Raw genomic sequence first — 15,112 nt, 5'->3', positions numbered from 1 at the left:
GCACCTCGGAGAGGCTGTCGTGCACCTCCTGATTTTTCTAACTATCCCGTACGAGTCTCAGCTACCCCTTGGCTGTGATTGGTCCGCTAACGACGTCATTTCAGAATCTCCCATATATGGACCTAATTTCCTGTTTCATTCGCAATAGCGCCATTTTTAAAGCCCACACTGAAAAATGGTGAACGCAATTATGGAGCGGCTAATTGAAGAAGTGAGACGTTACGAAAACCTGTACAACCCGTCATTGAAGTCTTACCGAGATGCTCAGATGTCTATTAACTCATGGAGGGAGATATCTGAGACGGTCGGTCTCGATGTCCAGGAATGTATTAAGTGTTGGAGGAAGATCCGGGACAAGTTCGTCAGGGTCAAGAAGTCAGTGAAAGGCAAAAGTGGCGATGCAGGGGGGCAGAAGGTCCCTGCCTTCTTCAATTACACGGGGCGGCAGTGGTACAGGAGGTAAAGAAGTCGTTTAGTAATCAGAAGGTTGCTAGTTCGATTCCCTGTCGAAGTGTCCTTGAGCAAGGCAATGAACCCCTAATTGCTCCTGATGTGCAGTGTGCCATCAGTGTAAATGTAAAATGTGTATACATTGTAAGTCGCACATATGTAAGTCGCTTTGGATAAAAGCGTCTGCTAAATGACTAAATGTAAATGTAAATGTCATGGTTGACCCCACACGTCAAACATCGACTGACATCGTCAAACTACGATAGAAAGGTAAATATTTCTCATATATATGTAGTAAGTGTAGTTGTACGAGTGCACATTTCATATTGCTAACAGAGCAGCTGTCTGTTCTTAAAGTGCTTAGATAATAATATGCTTTCCTCCTGCTTTTACATATACCGGTCTAATTTCTGTACAAATGACTTTCACAATATGTTTTGACAAGCAAACGTTAATCTAACTAGTGTTATTTCTGTTTGATTTGGGTATTTTGTGGGCTTTCTTTGACCTGATTCAGTTGTAGGTGTCTATTCACTTTAACACATTTTAAACATGGCACGATTATGTAGTGTTTTTCTCATTGTGTATATTACGTTTATTATAACGGTATTGTAATTGTATTATCCTTCGTGGAAATACAACATTTGTATCTAATTCAACTTTAACTAAAACAAACTGTAAACGCAACTATGGAACGCGACCTTCCTAGTCAAAATCGCGTTGTTCTCCCGCCCAATTTCTCAACGAGTGCCTTTCATATTGACATTGGTTAAAACGACCAGAATTCATCGGATTTGAAGTGACAGTTTGAAATTACAGTTAAACTTCATCTTGAAGAGAACAAATCTGACAGTATAACTTTTAAGACCAAAATTAAATAGCTTATGTTTCTTTCCATAGTTGCCCGAAGTTGATCACGATTGTGAATGTAAACATGACATGCCGATAATTGACGCGTGCCGGTAATTGACACCGTTAAGATACATAGTTGATTTAATGAATGCAGTTATGTAACTTTTCATCATTGTACCTAAAATGCAATTTTCATATTGTTAACAGAGCTACTGCCTGTTTTTTTTATATTATGAACAGCAGACGGAGCCATCCTCCCCCGAGTCAGCTTTCCTGGAGTCATCCGCCTCAGCACCTTCGACCTGCCTGGAGTCATCCGCCTCAGCACCTTCGACCTGCCTGGAGTCATCCGCCTCAGCACCTGAGGCCTGCCTTGAGTTATCTGCCTCAGCACCTGAGGCCTCCCCCGTGCCATCCACCTCAACCTGCCATCCACCTCCAAGTGTGTCCACCCCTCCAGCCTCCATGGTATCGCCACCTCCACAAAGGAGAAAGCGACGAATGGAGCCAGACCACAGTTCCATCACTGAGGTATACGCCAGGATCGAGGAGCGCAGAATGGAACTGTACAAAAATTTGGCAAACATGGCACCGCCGCCACCACCATCACCACCGCCTCCACTACCACCCCCACCGCCACAAGATGAATTCAGTAGCTTTGGGCAGACTATTGGTTTTATGGCCAAAAATCTGCCCAAGGACCGGCAACGGGCAATAATGCATCAGGTTTACACCCTGATGCATGACAATCAGCCTGAAAATGTTCCCACTTACTGCAATTTGTAAATAGTATGATGTATAATAGTTTATTTTGTTTTGAGTTACTGCAATTTGTAAATAGTTTGTATTTTTAATGTTATGTCAATGTGTTTAAGATGTAATGTACATAGTACTCTTGCACTTGCACTGTTTACTTTTTGCACATTATTTGCCATGTTACATTTGTTGCAAATAAAACAATAAATTCAACAGTTGGGGATTTTTTTTGTTTGTATACAAGGTAAGAAAAAAATAACACACCAAACAGGTTTTGAGACCGTTTAAATATTTTATTTTAGGTCATGGTCTGGGGTTTAGTGTACCACGTGACACCATGTCATTTTGCCAAGGAACTGCTCCCTCAGGCGTCTGAAAGAACTGCGTGAGGTTATCCCTCACACCCTGTGCAGCTCTGGTGGCACGGCTCTTTGACAGCTGTGGCGTAAGTGACAGATTGGCGTCGCCAGCCACCACTCTGCGCCACTCGCCAGGCTGTACCGCTCCCCCCGAATCTGTATCTGTGAACCTGGGCGGTATGTAGCGGCTAGCAGGTGTGGTCGCCTCATCAGTGTAGGCCAGGTAGTTGTGTAGGACTACACAGGCCTTGACAACATCCACTGCCTTGTCGGGCAGGAACTCTATTGATCTGCCCAGGATCCTCCAGCGTGCCACCATAATTCCAAAAGTATTCTCAATTACCCTCCTGGCTCTGGAGAGGCGGTAATTGAAAATAGTCTTCTCTTTACTCAGATTTGCCCCTGATTATACAAAAAAAAAAAAAGCAAGTCCTCTTCCATCTCTAACAGCTACAGCTCCATCAAAATTCTTGTTCTCTCCATCATTAATCTTCAGTGTGTGTGAGGAAAAGGCGGGGCGGGAGGGGTGTAAATAAACAATCGTCGACTTCCACACACAAAGACGTCATGGGGCAGGCTTCTCTAAGGTTAAAAAATGTTGCTCCACCTACTGGTCTGGCGGTGAATTGTTTTCAGCACCCACAGACCTCGGAGTACTATAAATACAAAATAGTTAATCGATGTCGTACGAAAACGGTCGTTTGTCTGTCCATATCGGAGTCGTAGTACCATAAATTTCGCTTAAGTCGGGTATTGTCGGAAGAGTTCAACATGTTCAGTCGGATCGGGTAAAGTTGGAGAATGTCTGACCAATGTAGAGCCATTTCCAACGAACTCCAACATTTTGACAGCTCGTTACCTGGACAACTTGACTCAACTCGCGTGCATAACATCCTCGAGCTCTCTTTGATTTCGATAAAGTGTACTTGTCTACTTGTGCACTGCTCATAATTTTGAACTGAAAATGGCTGGTTTCTGGACCCAAGAACGGGAGGATATATTCCTGGAGCTGTGGGAAGAAAAGACCCAGCTGTATGATGTAAGGAGTCAGGCGTACTCGAACCGGGATAGTAAAAATGCAGCGATCAAGTACATCGCCGAAAAACTGGAGACGACTGGTGAGTAGCTAGCTAGTTCTACCATGTTCTGCCCTATGCTTATTTAGCTCAGCAGAATGTATATTGATTGTATTTTTGTTATGGACACGCGCACAGTATAGTATTGGACTTTTACTTTTACATCATTACATTTTCGTGTCTTGGGAAAGGCAACAGCTGTGACAGTTAGTAGCCTACAGCTGTTAGACAGTTATAGAAACATAGTTACGCTCAGAGTATAAGCCTTGTGTTATGCTTTTCCTTTTGGTGGTCTCACACTGTAAAAAAAAACATGCTTAAGAGAGCTAAGTTAAGAGAGCAATTTCTATGAACTATGAAACGGCTAACAAATGACCGTTTTTCATTCATAATTCCGTTAATGGCTAACGTTAGCAATAAAGGAGCCAGCCGCTCGCTACCTGGCTCCATAAAAAAATCGAGTTTGGCTGCTCCCTGATCTATAAGTAGGCAACAAGTATCAGTGTATTGAGAAATGCACCAAAGCATTTGTATGGATGATTATCAGCACTTTTATCAACGTTTGTTGTTTTTAAAATGTGCTTTATAAATACATTTGACTTGACTGATTAATCAGATACACTAGGAAGTTGAACTTGTGCTACTTGAAAAAAAAATCATAAGCCTATGTTGTTGTTTATTTAGTCTAAATCTACTGTATGTTACAGAAAAAGCAGTTAAGGCCAAAATGGAGACGATGAGGACCCAATACAGCTGAAACTTAAAGGCAAAGCCATCGGGCAGTGATGGATTCATCACGCCACGCCAGTCCTGGATGCTGCAGAAGCTGAAGTTCCTAGAGATCCATATGAGAAAAAGGCCATCAAAATCAAACTTGTCTCTTGATGTAAGAATTTATTCACATTCAAAAGCACAACACATTTAAAAACTAGAGACCATTACATATTTACATCAGAATTAAGATATTCTCTTAGGGATTCCCTTATTATTTTGGCCTGCTGAGTGGGATTTCTAGACCCAGGCAGAGCAGCCTGCCGTAACATAGGATCCTCTCTCCAGCAGTCAGGGGTGGTATCAGGTATCTCGTACACAATTCTGTGTTCCTCCCGGAGAAAGTTGTGCATCGCACAGCAGGCCAGAATCATACTCTCCACAACCTGTGGCCTTTGATTAATGGTTGTGAAGAACACACGCCATCTGTTTGTGAGTATGCCAAAGGCATTCTCCACGACTCTTCTTGCTCTTGAGAGCCTATAATTAAATACCCTCTGGTCCTCAGAAAGGCCTCGCCTTGAATAGGGTTTCATGATGTAGGGCTTTAGCGGGAACGCTTCATCAGCCACTACATAGTGAGGTACCAATTGTTCGGATCCTGGCAGGGGAGAGGGTGGGGGGGATGTTGGCCGTTTGTTGTTCCAGTGCCTGTTGTAGAGTACACCCTCTGAAAACACCTCCATCAGACACCCTGCCATTGCATCCTATGTCTACATAAAGGAACTTGTAATCACTGTCAACCAGGGCCATGAGGACAATTGAATTGAAATGTTTGTAGTTGTAGTACAGTGAACCACTGTTTGGTGGAGGTCTTATTGCAACATGCTTCCCATCCAAAGCACCCAGACAATGGGGAAACTGCCAGTTCTTCTGAAATCCATCAGCAATTTTTAACCACTCCGATGTTGTGTTGGGGCACTGAAAGGAGATAAAAAACACATTGGTAATGTCAATATTTTTTGTCAGCAGGATATATCAACTGAAGTGGACGAGGGGCTTTTGGATGGGATTGAGGGCGAAGACAGCTCTGCAAACGCTATCACCATTAGCTCTGAGGACCCTGATGTGACACCAGTTGATGGGGGAGAGGAGGAAACAGCTGGTTCATCATATTCCCCCCCCCCCCCCCCCCAATCTACACCTCACCGTAAGAGGAAGTCTGCTGACACACAGGCTCAAGACAGAGACTCAGAAATGCTTGAGGCTATCAAGTGTACACTGAGTTTCTCACTGAGAGTGCAGCAGTGAAGCAACAAGACCACATAACATCTTACTGCCAATACCTTGAACATGAATTAAGAGCAATGGAACTACGAGATCCACGGTATTTTCGATTTGTGCAATGTGAAATAGGTCGGCTTATTTATAACCCTCGTTCACCCAACCATCCATATGGACCTTCCGAGGGTTAATTGTGAGTGTTTGTAAAGGAGGGCATCTGAGCTCTCTCTCTCTCTCCCTCCCTCCCTCCCTATTCTCTTCCCCGCTCTTTTCTGTCTCGCTCTTGCTCTCCCTCTTTCTCTCTTGCTATTAATTCGTTATTTATTCCATTTATGTCCAATTATTTGATCATTTGTGTGTTTTGGCATCTTTGTAATGTACTATTGTGACTACACTTTAATTTTGTTATTACACATCTTGCTGTTGTGGCCTAGTGAGCAGTGGTGCAGTACTGCCAAGGTGGCCTAAGTCAAGTGAAATGTATTTATAAAGCACATTTTTTTTTTTTAAACTCACGCTGACCAAAGTGCTGTACAATAAAATCACAATAAAATATCAAAACAAATAGATAAACAGAAACAAAACAATTACATCACAAAAAATAAATAAATAGAAAAACAGAATCAACACACTCAACTAAGCATCTATGTTCACATCAAAGAACAGAAACAACTCTAACAGTGAGGTAGGCCTAATGATAAATTATGCTTACCTTGCCATTTTTTTTTACAAAGCACCTGATGGATAGCTTTACATGTTTCAGGAATAATTTCCTTGATGGTTGAGCAACCAATACGAAATTGATAGGCAAGGCTCTGGAAAGTTTTGCCTGTTAAACAACACAGATTGGCATTAACCTTGTTACACAATAATCTTTACACTGTGTAGTGAAATCATTGTATTGTGAGATAATTTATAGCAGTTTTAGCAGCTTACCTGTTGCCAAAAATCTTAATGTCAGCATCAGACGCTCACCAGGAGAAATGCAGTCCCTGAAATTCGTGTTTTTGCGCCTAATTAGTGGAGTCACCATAGTGAGTAATTGCTCAAAAGCCTGAGGTGCGAAGCGGGCGAAGTTAGCAAAAGCCGGGGTGTCTTCAGACCTTAGCTCCCTACATAAATTGGGATAGGCTCCCTGCTCTGCACGACGCAGTATCCATGGTTTACACCAAAGTCTCCTCCTCATTCTTCTAGGTTGTCTCTCCTGTATTCTCCTTAAAACTTTGTAGGCCAGGTAGACCAACATGACCCTGGCTACATTTACTAAGTAATCAAACTCATTCATCTTAAAATGCTACTAAGTAAGACACACTATTAAAAAAAAAAAGTAACTAGTTGGAAAAAGTCTGAGCAGTGTGGAGATGGCAGTTGGTTTACTGGACATTCTAAAGACAGTTACCAACTACTGCCAACTTGCCAGAATGTTGGCGTTAGTTGGAGAATGTTGGCGTTTGTCGGGGCAAAATATGTGGAAGCTGCTTAAGAGACTACCGTTGGTAGTTTAGCCGTCATCTCGTTTATTTTTCAGTCTTCGGTTGCTGATCTGCCGTTGACTCTTGCCTTCTCTCCCCTCTTTCACGCAATTATTTTGTTGCATTTGCTGCACGTCGCGATGTTTGAATCTTTTTGTGCGAAATACAGCCACACTTTTGACCGTTTACCTTTCGGTATTATCTCTGTTAAAAGGTTGATGGCTAGTTCTGTTTGTGCTTGCCTGCTCTTCACTGTCATAAGACTGTTGCTATGAAAACACCAATGAGCGTGAGCGACACAGGACAAAGTTTACATTGGGAGCTGGGGCAGTTTTACATGTGCCCCACGGAATCTGCCTAGCGACCGTGTTCAATTGGCTCAGGCACCGAAATCTGCGTTGCATTTCGGTCCGGGTAGGTACCGGTTGTATTGGAACCGGTTCCATATTGGTACCCAACCCTAGTCACCACAGTTGGCCGAGTCAGTTGTGAAGGCCACCTGTGTCCTTCACAACTTTCAGCGGTGGGGGGATAGCACAGAAGCACCGACTGGTCCAGCAGAACCATCTGCTGGAATTCAAAATATTGCCAGGGTTGGCAGCAACAACGCCAGAGAGGCCATCACTGTGAGGACCACGTTCACCGAATATTTCTCATCTGGAGCCAGCGTCGGAAATACACGAGGGCAAAGGGCAAAACTGCCCCTAAGAAATATAATTTTGCCCCTGATATCATTGGAGAGGGGCAAAAAATGCGCCCATAATTTCCTCTAATAACAATTTAATGAACTTGTCAAAAACATCGTAGCCTATATGACCCGGTCCAGTTGCGATAAAATGTTTTAGATGTTCGCCTTGACTGATTGTTGCGTGTGCGTGAAGAACCGAACATTCTAACAAAAATTATAAATGGAGCGCCTCTTAGGGTGCGTCCACACTAGCCCGGGTAAATACAAAAACGCGTATTCGCAATGAAAACGATCTCCGTCCACACTAGCGTTTTCATATCGTTTTCCAAAATGTTTGCGTCCACACTAACACAGGTACATGACAATCGTTGTCATGGTTACGCCACTCCCTCCCGCCACGCTGCTCTGTTTACATGCGCGCGATCAGCTGATACTGACACTTCTGAGGTAAAGAAATACATATTGGTAATTCAGTACAGTCCGAGTATACAATGGCAGCATCAAAGGCGACTTTCTTCACATGGACGGACGAAGAGGTGGAATGTCTACTCAGATTAACCATACACTATAAAGCCCAGAAAGCCATGGACGTAGACTGGGAGAGTTGTGTCACAAAGTACAGTGACATACTACAACTTTTTTCAGCCGAGTATCCTGCAGCTAGTGCTGGAAATGAGAAGGGCTTCCCTCACAAGCTGGAGGAACTGACGAAAACAGCTTTAACGACTAAATTGAAGGCAGTTAGAGTAAAATACAGGCATGCGGTGGACTCCGGGAGAAAAAGTGGCCATGGGCGAGTTGTTCTCCTTTATTTCGATTTTTGTGACAAAATATGGGGAGGATCTCCGGCGACAAGAGCACTTGGCTCTGGCATTGAGACAACTGACATCATGGATCCCGACACGGCGGTAAGTTAAACCACTGATTATCATTTAAACGACTTTTACCTAATGATGATGAGCTGTTGATGAACTGATGATTAACTGTCAGAGTTTAATCGCACGGAGACTTGTACACACCCAGTTACTGATATAACCTAGAGAGGGAAATATACACAAGGAATAAACTTCATCCATAACGTGAGCCAAAGACAATTTATTGATAAATACACAAGGTTATATACATGTTATACAATTGAGGGCATACTTATTCCATGTATGTTAACATGAACCTGTTAAAAATCAGTTGACGTTACATCTGTTGCGCATCTATGTGCTGCGGCTCCCGCTCTTTTCTCGCGAGCATACATTTGTGAGCTGTATGTGCAACCAAGGCTGATTTTTTGGTAACAAATCTTACGACCGTATTGGCCTAACGATTAACCTCTGTGATGTTTTATAGGAGAATGGCCCTTCTTCTCCTCCTGAGACCCGAGAAGACCCTCTGGATGGGGAGTCACAGGGCCGGAGAAATAGGCTCACGGCGTATCTATCAGCACATAGGTACGAGAGTCTCAAGAGACGCATTCCAGCCGAAGAGCAAGAGGCCTGGAATGCACAGGAGGAGATGGCGTTAAAAAGGCAGCTGCTCCAGCGAATGGAGGACACCGAAATGAGTTTCTCTGCCAATATGACACAATTAACAGGGACTGTAGAGAGGCTTACCAATGCAATTGTGGACGGTTTCGCAATGATCCGACAATCTATGTTCCAGCCGCCTCAATATCCCCAGTACTCCAGCCATCCATATGGTTACAGCCCCGCAATGCCCCCTCCAATGCCAACGAACCCATCTCCCAGCCCCTCCACGTCAGCACAACCGAACCCTTTCCCCCAATATTATGAGGAGTGAGCAGGCAATCTGAGCCTGTCTGTCTGTATCAAATCAGTTCTTGTCATGTTTTCATATCTGTCTGTATGTCTCAAATCAGTTCTTGTTATGTTTTCATATCTGTCTGTCTGTCTCAAATCAGTTCAAGTCATGTTTTTGTGTAACTGTCATTGAATACATTCGATCAAATCCCATTGTCTGTCCACATTTCTTACATTTACTGTTTCAACGGGTTTAGGCTTATGTAATGTGATATCAGTGAACACCTGGTTCCGGCTGCAGGAGACCCCAAATGGAAGACGTTTTCGGTCGCCGTTGTAGGTCATGCACATCCCTATTTCCAGTCTCCAACAATCTCCTCTAAAGCGGTCTTAAGCAAACGTCTGCTATCCCACACACGAGTCTGTCGCATAGCATGTCTCTTCAATTAATCACGTGTTGGTGAGCGTTAGCCTCCTCGTCGTCCAAAATTATCCGGGTCTCAGCATTTTTTTTAAACTCAAGTTGTTGGTCATTTTTCCAAATTCTTCCGAGCTCACCGATTTCCTCGTCGCCAGATGTATTATCCTCTGTATTATAAAAGAATCGGCGGGCGGAGGTGTAACCTTTATGTGTGTTTTTACTGAACACGTGTAGAAGCATTACGTGAGCATGGCAGGCACCTACATATAACTACAGCTACACAACCAATATACTCTACAATGTGCTTAGCAACTGCTGCGCAGGGTAAGTGACAGCCAATGGTAAGGGACATTGTGAACATGTGACGCATCCATATATGATCGTGTGTGTGCGCATAAATACATTCTGTTTGGTGTCCGTTAGGATGGAGTTCCCACTACCAGCATGTGTCTTAGAGTAGTTTATTCCTCCGTTTATTTTTCCCCTCTATAGTTTATACCGGTAACTGGGTATTTACAAGTCTCCGTGCAATGCAACTCTGACAACAGGTTATGGGCCCAGAATTTTTCAGAAATGTTAGCATAGGAAAAGATGGCTAGCAGGAGGAAATTGTCGACGGAGATGAAAAAGTATTGTGAGCTGTGGGAAACAAAATTCTCAGGACATATACGGTTGCAAGGATTAAAGGACGACTTCGCACATCATTACGGATATTGCTAAATTCAAGCGATTCGACGAAAAGTTCCAAGCCAGAGTCTCCGTGGAATTCAACTCAGATAACACTTAGCTACTTATGCTGCCACCTAGGGGGTATTTCTGAACAGGACAGAGATAACATTCCCCAACCACTACAGCACAAAATACGGTGCTCAATGAGTTTTGAGTTAATAGTGGCCTAAGCAGTAACGGGTAAAAGCTTAACTGTTAAGGCTATTAAACATCAAAATAATGAAACACATTTAGACAAGCCCATTAAGTCAGTTAGAACGACATAGTAATTTATTTGAAATAACAATTGGAACATAAACAAGCACTGAATTTCATGGATCCAGATATTTTGTCAGCACACTTCTGATTCGTCGCCCCTCTGACTCGTTGCACTCAGTGGGCCTGCGCTGAGTTGGAGGCTGAAATTCTCGCTCGTAGCGAACAGCTGCGTCAACGTTTGGTTGCGCGACTGCTTCGTTTTGCAGTTCACAAAAGTTGTGTAAAACAAAACACGACATTATGACCACAGGCAAATAATCCAAATGTAAATCCATAGGTCTCCGGAGTGCACCAAAGCGCCCAAAGGCGCATTCAATGACCATTCTGGCTTTACAAATTGACAGTCCAAAGTACTGCTCCTGGGGTATCAGTCCACCGCTTGCATACTCCTTCATGAGGTATGGCATCAAGGGATAGGCTGGATCACCCAACAAAAACACAGGGACTGGGTTTTCTCCCTCCACAACAGCCTTTGGACACGGAGGAATGGTGCCATCTCTCAGGTGTTTGTTGATGTTGGAGTTCGCAAACACGCGAGCGTCGTGGACACTGCCGGGCCATTTCACCACCACATCAATGAATTGGTACTTATAATCACACACAGCTTGGACATTCAGTGAGTATCTGTGTTTTCTATTTATAAAATCAGAGGAATTAGAACGTGGTTGTTGAATGTCTATGTGTGTGCCATCGACAGCTCCTATGTACTGAGGTATCCCGTAGTTGAGGTAAAAATGACTTGTTAGGTCCGCTACTGCAGGCTCGGTGAGTGGCAGGGTGATTTACTCTGGACCCAGGTGGTACGTGATCGCTGTACATACCTCCCTGACAACTTTCGAGACCGTTTGACGGGCCAAGCCAAACGAGTTTGCCGTTTTGCGCATCCTGCCTTCGTCGCTCAGGTAGTACAACGTACAGGCCACCTTCTACGTCCACTGGCTCTCTCATTCGCATAGTCAGTCCTTCGATATGAGGGCGTAAGATGTTACTCAATCGTAGTAGGCTCCCTCTCGACATCCTAAAATTATCTCTCCACTCCTCGGGCAGTACAATTTGAGTTTCAAAATTGTCCCACCAGCTAGCTGTTCGGCCAGGTCTCACCCAGAACCGCCGCTCCATGTACGGCTTAAACCGTCTTCTCTTTCTGGTTTCAGTCAGGCAGACCGAGTACAGCGCTCGCCTTCTGCGTAGGAGTAACGCATATCTGTTAAGGAGTACTACTTGTACCTGAAGTACAGTAACTAAACTAATAAATAAATTATACAGACCGAGCAGCACATTCCGTTTATCCTCCATATTCATCTTGACGTTATAGCTTCACGAGCGCAAGTTAGCCCTAGTGCCATAGCAACCGAACGTCATCGTATCTGAAAAGCTCCGTGGACCCCGTCCCCACTACTACTGGAACGCAGCGGTTTCAGATGTCTCCGGCCAGGAGAGCGTATTCGAAAAGCTCCGTTTTCAGTCTCCGAATACGCCGTATTAGTGTGGACGGTAAATGCAAACGCAGACATATTTATGCGTTTCTACATTTACCCGGGCTAGTGTGGACGCACCCTTAATCAGACCTGTGACTGCGAGTGTGAGGAGAAATGAGGATCAGCAAACATAGTCTCCGTCACCATCTCAGGTTTCAAAAGATACAATTTTCATTCGAAAAATTTAAGCTAGATTGGCTTGGGGTGGAGGATGACGACGACGACAAAAAGACGCACATTTTTTTCAAGGCACGTCGGATTTGTGGACAACGAGTTGCCAAATCGTTGTCAATCCAGCACAGGCACACTGACTTCATCAAGGGGAGCGAAAACATAAAGAAATACATGGCCGTTTGTCACCAGGCGCCAAGAAACACGCCATCGCCTACGGTGAATGATAACTAGTAATAATATATTTTTTTATTATTTAGTTCGGTTTAGCTAGTTAAACGTCAGCTAGTTAAACGTTAGTTAGCTAACGTTAGCTAGCTCTGATAGTGCGTTAGCTACAAAGGCTTGCTTGCAAGCTAGCTAACTAGTCCCATCTGTATTTCCTGTACTATGGTAGGTACATAAATATAATAAGTTATTATTATAAAAAAGAAAGACAATACTTATAATTGTTAATAGTTGTTTAAAAAATGTTATAATAACAATAAATAACCACAAAGAAATAAGAATACAATTGAATATGATTGTCTGATTTATGTTTTCTGTTTGTTTTTTGTTAAAAAAATCTAAGAAAACACTTTGAATTTGTAGAGTACTGCTTAATAGTTTTATTATTGCCTTTTGATAACAATCCCCATATACTCTAAGCCTAAATAAGTATGTTTATTATTTTGAACATTTCAAAAAGTGCCCCCAATTTTATTTTAAATGCCCCTGGATTTCAGTCAGTGGGGGCAAAAATTGCCCCCTAAAAAATATGTAAATTTCCTACCCTGTCTGGAGCTGGTCAAGTCCCCTGGCAGAACCGCCCTCTGCACATCCCACATTCCCCTCAGTAAACAGTTCAAAACTAAATCAGTTGAGGTGTGGTCTTGTGAGTTATCATTTAAAGAACAAATTAAGCAATGTGTCAAGGCAATGTCAACAATGTGATTAATGACTGCAAGTAAAGTAAATATAATGATAGGTTTAATTTCATCAATAATAATTACAATAACAAATAGAGAACACATTTTTAAATACAGATTACACTAATGTGAATATATACAAATGCCTATATACATTGCTGTTTCACACTACTCTATTTTATACTACATATACTATATTTTATACTAACTATAATACTCTATTCTCCGAATTCAATGTCATACAAGGCTTATTGAATGCGAAGCTTTGCCAGGGCTTGCTTACGAGGGTCTAATCGGTCAAATGTGGGTGCCAGACTGAGGAGGTAGTGTTGGGTTTCTGTGTATTTTGTTTGGTCTAATCGTTGGAGAATTTGGGTTTGGTATGTTGTCATCTCATCTGCCTTCCTTTTCCCCCTGCCACTAGACGTGGTCCTCGGTGAAGGGTCCAGGTGAGGACTTGGTGTACACGTGGGTGAGGGAGGCGGGTTATCTGGGGTTACTTCAGGGGTTACTTGAGAAATGATCAGGCTATCTTCTAAATAATCTATACTTTCCTCAGTTTGATCCTGTATTAGAAATACAAAATTAAACCCAACACAGCACTTATTAGAACATTAACATTTTCCAGGTTTATACATTTATTAACCCCAGCCTAATCATGTGTCCATACCAGGGCCAACTACTGGTAAAATATGAGAGTAGCTGGTAGATTTTCAGACACAAAATAATGATTTACTGTACTAGTTGAGTGGCTGGTGACTTTGGTGAATTTATATCTCAGTGGCTGATTTTTCTATTATCTGCAAGACACATTCCTAATAATCACCTACTTAATTACCTGTCCTGCCTCGGAACAAATGTTATTTAGCATAACTGTTGCCGACTGTGATTGTTGCTCATCGAAGTTGGAGGTGGTCTCCCTGTCCTGGTTGTATGGCTCTAGGAATGACAGAATGTGGAGGTATTTCCATTTCCTCCTGACTCCCCCCTCGGCACCACTCCTGGCCTTCTCCTGCTCCTCTCTCTTCTCCTTTTTGTATTTGTCCCTCAAATATTTCCATTTCTTAGTACATGAGGCCGCTATGATAAAAATGAACCTGGCATAAGACTACACTCGTTATACCTATTGTGACTATCTAGCGTTATCCTAACACAACGGGGAAAAACGGAACACACAGTTTCAGTTGAAATCCAAACAAGATACCAGTCGTAATCTAGACACCCACCGCTACTGAAATATGAAAGATTGATTAAAGATTTTTCGATCTATAAAGGTTTATAACGGTTTGTCACTTTTTAATAGCTGGGGCGGACACAGGTCGGGGTAAGATATCAATGAATATACAGTCAGTTATATGAATGAGAGTTTACGTGTACTTACCAGAAAAACCCAAAGACCTACCGATCTGCTCCCAGATGGACTCTTTTATCCGTATATTTGAGTATCTTTTGTGACTCAGGTCGTATAATTCAGTGTAATACGACACGGCAATAACAAGTGCTTCAACAGGTACCTTGTCCATCTCTGTCAATTTTGGGGGCACCGGTAACTAAGATAGAAGGTTACTAGGGAAGGTACGCTGGTACCTACTCTCCTCGTTCTGATTGGTCAGCTGTCAAAAAGGCGCTTGACGTCACCCAGCGCTTTTCTGAAAAGTTGAGAAAATTGAACTCGAAAAGGCGTCAGGAGTTGCGCTTTTTTAGAAGTTTTTAAAAGACGGCCGCTTTTTAAAAAGGCGTCGTTCCTT

The 15,112-nt window shown here is 42.9% G+C and overlaps 1 long non-coding RNA gene across 1 annotated transcript; it reads left to right on the top strand.

The window, feature by feature from the left end:
- The first annotated feature begins 2,379 nt into the window (after nt 1-2,379).
- LOC116223875 lies at nt 2,380-5,393 on the top strand. Its single transcript, XR_004165310.2, has 3 exons — nt 2,380-3,535; nt 4,201-4,379; nt 5,237-5,393. It is a non-coding gene; the product is annotated as an uncharacterized LOC116223875 (long non-coding RNA).
- The last annotated feature ends 9,719 nt before the right edge of the window (nt 5,394-15,112 follow it).

This window comes from Clupea harengus, chromosome 15 (genome assembly GCF_900700415.2).
Source record: "Clupea harengus chromosome 15, Ch_v2.0.2, whole genome shotgun sequence".
NCBI lineage: Eukaryota > Metazoa > Chordata > Actinopteri > Clupeiformes > Clupeidae > Clupea > Clupea harengus.
This window is presented reverse-complemented; position numbering and strand designations above follow the sequence as displayed.